The sequence below is a fragment of the Haliaeetus albicilla genome, chromosome 23, assembly GCF_947461875.1.
Source record: "Haliaeetus albicilla chromosome 23, bHalAlb1.1, whole genome shotgun sequence".
NCBI classification, from domain to species: domain Eukaryota; kingdom Metazoa; phylum Chordata; class Aves; order Accipitriformes; family Accipitridae; genus Haliaeetus; species Haliaeetus albicilla.
In genome coordinates this window covers 9,404,153-9,410,152 of record NC_091505.1, presented here as the reverse complement: position 1 = coordinate 9,410,152, position 6,000 = coordinate 9,404,153, and positions in this window count along the sequence as shown.

Genomic DNA, 6,000 nt, shown 5'->3' with positions numbered 1-6,000 from the left:
CCAGAAACAGTCTCACCCAATTTTACTGTACTGTAATGGAAAATAGGAACCAGAAGGCACTTGGGCCTCCTTTACCAATTTTGTTAGTGTCCAAATAGGTCCCACAGAGCTTCTCGCCAAGTGATTTTCCTTCTCCCAGTCAAAGTACCCATGTGGGATAAAATACAAACAGCATTAATCCTAAAAGACAAAGTACAGCAGAAGAAGGAGTTGCAATAAGAATTAAAATATCTGCAAATCAATTTAGCTAACATCCACTGTCCTTTTAACGTTTGGAGTGATCTTCCTCTGGAAAAAAATAAATTGAGGTCAACACACAAACTTCCTCTGCTTCCTGGAATTCTTACATATTTTCACTATGATAACATGATTTGTGTGTGTGTAAATGCAAGGGGAGAGGCGGCCGAAAGCTGGCGGAGAGCCCCCTCCCCCTCTGGTCCTGGGAGAATGCCTGAAGCATGAGCTCAGCTGTTCAGGCTCCGTGCATGGTGTCATACACTTCCACAAGCAAATTCACAGTGACATTAAGAAAAGAAGATCTGGGGCCCTAGTCTCTAAAGTGCTCACAGTGTCCACGAGACAGCTCCTACATAAAGGACTGTTTATTTGTTGAATTATCAAATTGTTACCCGTGGAGGGGGTTGGAAATATCTGAGCAGTCCTGGGGTTTTCTTTGGTATGGTCACAAAAACGTGTTTTCTTCTATGTTAGTTTTCTCTGACAGAAACCCAGGTCTTTGCGTTTCCGCTTCTCCCCCCTCCTCCCTCGTATATAAATACCCTTGAAAAAAAGGTAGCCCACAATCAGCCATTAATTAAGTCCTTCACAGGTTTAAAATAAATAGTTGATAAAAGCTTAGGAAGAGGATCTCTGCACAAAGCGTGTCTGCATGACATGGTGTGCTTCTGAGAAACAGAATTTAAATGATTTGCATATGGCCACCTAAATATTTAATGGTTTTGCAGTTTAGGAGAGCAGGCTTAAAACTATGCTGTGCAGTCTATGATCTTATCTGGCTCTGCTGGGTCGAACGTGTTGTTATTTTTAAGGCCTCATCCTGGAATTTCAGAAGCTGTCGGAGCGCTCAGCACCATTTTAAACTGAGGCTCGCCTTCAGCGGTCTATCTGCGCGCAGCTGAGGCTAGTACATGTTCAAGTTTCTAAAGCTGCTAGAGTGTTTGAGACTCTTTAAGCCAAAACCTGGCAATGTCGTTCCCCTCACAAAGAAGTTTCACACTAGCATCGTATCAGTTCTCAAGCTGCCTTACAGCCCCTTCTTTCTTTCCCCCGTCCCCATCCCCCAGCCGTGGCCCGCTATGTACATGCTCCCAAACTCAGCTAAGCATTTCGTGAGTGTGCAGGGCTGAATGCACATTCACAGGAAACAAAACCGTGAGATACTTTCAAAAATGCAGACACACAAAACACTTCTAGACAGCTACAGGCAGGTGCAGAGTTTACGCTTCAGATGACTGTCCGGTTTTACAGTGCAGGACGGAGGCAGTCTGATGAGACTGCTCTCGAAGGCCACAGTAAAATATTAACCGAATGGAAAAGTTAAATAAAAAGAAGCAGCTCTTCCCGGTGGAATTGTAGCATTCTCTTCACATTCTTTTGAGCTCATTCATTCCTTTGAGCTGCAATAACAAGTCAGCTATTTGTATATGGTGAGACTTGTAATGGAGAGGAGAGAGAAATTTGCTCAGAAGCAAAATCCAGTCTTGCTGCACTTTTTGCAGTGGTCGCTACGCTTCTTCCCCAGCCGCAGATAGACTTCTTCCCAAGTCCACTTCCAGACACCTGCCTGGTCCCTGTGATTTAGAGATCAGGTCTCCCATCACAAACATGCATCCAAATAACCAGCGTTTTTGGAGCCCTCGCTCCAAGTACTCCATCAGCTAAATACTGGGGCCGAGGAGGCTGAGAGCCCTGGGGATTCTTAATATCATGCAGAGTCAGGTTTTACTGGCCCAGTCCTGGTTACCTAAAATTCCTGTTGACACCAAAGGGAGTTGCAGATGCTCGAAAACCTCTCAGATATATGGATCACTTCATTCATCATTCAGCTGCAGCTTTCTCTGGACAGGAAGACGGTAACCTTTAAAGAGCAACACTTCACAACCATTAAGCAACTAATATTTTATGCATTTGTATCACAGTTGGCTCCAAAGCCAACCTTGGCAAGTGTCTGGGGGTTTCTCTTGAGAGTCATTTTGTCTGTTTATACTGCTGTTCTGCTTAAGGTGTTTAAGGGTTGTTTCCCTGATCCTTCTTCATTAGAGATAATTGAATAGTTTAGAAGCCCCATCATTGTTTGGCTGAGTCTTCCAGTCAACAACCCACTGGTTGAATAATCGCTCACAAGATACGAAGGCACAGAAAGATAAGTTTGTCACAATTTTCTAGCATTCAGAACAGCTTCAAAGTGCTTGGCAGGCCACTAATTGCATTTTTATAAACAGCTGCAGATTCAGATCTTGCCAAAATGCAGAAAGATTCCTGTAGCCGGTGATTTCGATTTCCCTACAATTTCACTGGTGACTTGGGCAACAACATCCTTTGCACAGGCTCCTCGCTTGGGGAAAAAAAATTTCCTCCCGTTCCTTTGCAAGGAGGTTCTGTGCAACCCCACGTGCCAGCCCCTTCCTGCAGGCTTCCGAGCAGCTCCGCGTTCTTTCTGTGCTAAGAGATTTCCTTTCACCACCCCCAGCGAGACAGAGTTTACCTTCTGCCTGAGGCAGAGCTGCAGCTCAGCCATGCCAATTATAAAAGATGTCTCCCAAACGTGTATTCCTGGTTTCCAGAGTGACTCTGAGGTGCTACCACACCTATCTTTAGAGTGGCTAAAAGTTACCAAGAGGCAATGTGGTCACAGGGAGTCACATACCATGGTGATGAGCGTAACATGAATTGCTAACTAGACGGTCAGGGACACTTGGATTCTCAACCCAGAATCCTAACTGACAAAGGCAAATCTCTTTTTTTTGTGGGTGAATTGCTGTTTGGCTCTCCTTGCGTTGCTGGGGCATGTCATGCCTCGCTTCTCTCGTACGCATTACACCCAAAGTTGCACTTGCCTATTTCCCCCTGCCCCTTCAGACTGCATGGGCAGGCCCAGCTTGGGGTGGAGGTAGCCAGAGGATCAGCTGGCCAAGTTGTTTGGACAGGTTCAAAATGGCTGTCAAACAGGGATCATTAACACTGAAGATGTGAACTGCCATATTCAAAGACAGAAGAACTTTCTGGAATGAAATGTGATAATTGAACATTGCACCCACCGTGTTTGTATCACAGCTTAGCTGGCATCATCTCTGTATCAGAGGTGAGCCCCAACTGAGAAAACTGCTCTTAGCTCCATGCTGCTCTGTTTCATTGCCATTGACTTCAATTCAGCTGTCTTGAAAACACTTTCCCGTAGCCCCTACAGAAACTGTGATACATGTTCATTCTAGCATCTTACAAAAGCCTTCAAAATAGTGTGAATCCTGGTGAATTCTGAGGGTGGGATTGCTTTCATCCTAGGACTGCTAACTCCCCCAAAGCCTCAGAATCATTGCACCAGAAATCCTATCAAGATCTGCAGTAAGTGTCCAGAGGGCAATGCAGCTAGAGCAGAGTGGCATGACTGCTGCATACAGGGAAGGGAGTACAATAATTTGGCTAGCACGCTAGGGTTAGGGTCACCTGTGCTATAGGTATTTCAGATCCATCCAATTAAACAATGTTAATTAGCGGTGGTTCTTTTTTCTAGACTAGTCATAGCTGTTCTTTCCTGTCTAATAATGGAAGAATGCCACCAGCTTCAAAAGTGATTTCTAAGGACTGATTAAGGAATATTTGTTCAACTTAGAGAAGAATGAAGTCCTACATATATGTTAATACATCCCCACTAACACAGAATGGCTTTTTGTTGTTCTCCTCTGTCTGGAACGTGAGCAATTTATAGTCTGCTGCTGCATCTAATTAGTGGAGCTGATCCTTAAATTGAAGTGGTAGAGGCTTGCGATTTTTAAGTCCAACATTTCCAGGCTCTATCACTGAAAAAAAGGCTTCATCAAGGACTCGAGAGATGGAGTATTATGACATTTAAAAGCCAAAGTCAGATACAGCCAGAAAATAAAGGCGTGATCTTAAGCAGTTGCATGGCTGTCTTGGTTCGGATTCACAACAGAGAGCGAAGGTAAACTGCATTCAACATAGATATGTGGGAAGAACTTGGCCTTGTATAGCTGCCTCCTTGGTACTAGCCAAGATAAAAATACATCGGGATTACCAGCATCTAGGAAACTAGCATATGGTGCTACTGCAGAATGTAATACTAATACGTTTTAGAAAACCATTATTTTTCTCTTTTTGTGCAGTTCCTCGTTAATCTAGATGCCATTCATTCTCTGCCTGGATTTTTCCCGCATTTTTTCCCGTGAAGAGAGAGGACATGCTTGAATTAATTTAATTGCCAAATGTTTTGTTCAAATAGCTGTGGCAGAAATAACTTCTAGTAGCCAGGTTAAACAGCCCCCTTCACTGCAGCAGTTAATGCTTATTGTTGCTGTCAGCCCCTCTGCATTGATTCGGGATCATACTGCCATTAGCATTGAAGTGGCTTGGGAAGTTGCAGTGCTTCCTTTTCTCTCTCACTCTCTTTTTCCTGCAAGAGCAAGATCTCACCGTAATCTGGGAATAAGTTGTTTTCAAATGCTTTAGGAAGAGCCAGAGTGCTTAAAAGGAATTTAGAGTTTCATTTCCAAGCCAGCTGAAAGTTGTCTTTGAATGAGCAGGCCTGAACCTTCACTGGTGTAAATGACCGTGCTTCCATGGGGCTATACTGTTTACATGAAGTAGGCATCAGCCAGGCATCATCCCATACGACTGGAAGTCATTTACCCACCTTTTCCATCCTCCCATGGCAAAACGCAACTTCCCTCAATTTAATATGTAAGCTGCACTTGATGCTGCTCCGAGTAGCGATGGGTGCCAAAGACTTGCAGAGCAGGGTGATCGCCATTACCTTTTGGGCAGGGGAAGTGCTTTCCTTGTCCCAGCCCCGGCTGCACTAGCCATGGCAGAAGGTAGGGAAGGAAGCTGGCTCAGGTACCTCTTGCAAAGGTTAGACTGGCTGGTCGTGTGAGGGCTGCACCCTTTTGTGCCGTTCCTAAAGTTAATCTGTTCTGCACTGTACAAAAACAAGTGAGGGTGAAGTGACAAGACAAAAGAAAAAGCAATCCTGTTGATTCTGTCATTTCTGCCGCTGCTGTCAGCCCTGAAGGTTTTGTATTTTAGTAAACAGAGAACTCATTATGACATGCAAGTGACTTGAGAAGTGTGATGGTAAAACAGAGATTTCTTTTTTGGAGAAAAATATAAAAACAAAAACATGCTCTGAACGCTGAGATGGCTGCGCACCAGAGAGAGCACGCAGCAGAATTGTCAGCATCTTTCACCAAATCCCACAAATGCCATGGAACTTTCATAAGCAGCTAACAACTGAACAATAAAGGTCCAAAACCTCGTGGATTCTTTTGTTGGTCTGTAAAGCCCACTGTCTTTGGAGGAGGTAGCCTGCTGATGAGTCCACAGTATGGTATGGCATGTTCTGGCGGCAGCGGCATTCAGCAAGCAGTAGGTCAGAGACAGACCCGTCTCCACCCAGGAGCGTTTCCCTTGGGGAAGGGAAGGCAGCAGAGTGAGCAGCTGGGATTAGAGGTGCGAGCACAGCAGAATGACCGAAAGAAAGTCTTAAGGAGTAGGGCCAAATGGAAAAAAACGCTGTGCAGGAATGTGTCGGGTGACCAGGAGCGGAAGACGGGCAGGAGAACAGCAGGACCTAGGGAGACAGGCTGAGAGGACACACGTGCCCCAACTCTCAGTGGCTCACAGTGGTATTCTCCTTTCTTTCTAATCTTTACAAATGCTGGCAATTCAACTATCACTCTTGGCCCTAATGAACAGAGAGTTACTATCCCACCATCCTTTTGCACTTGCATGTTGCGTAACTTGCTC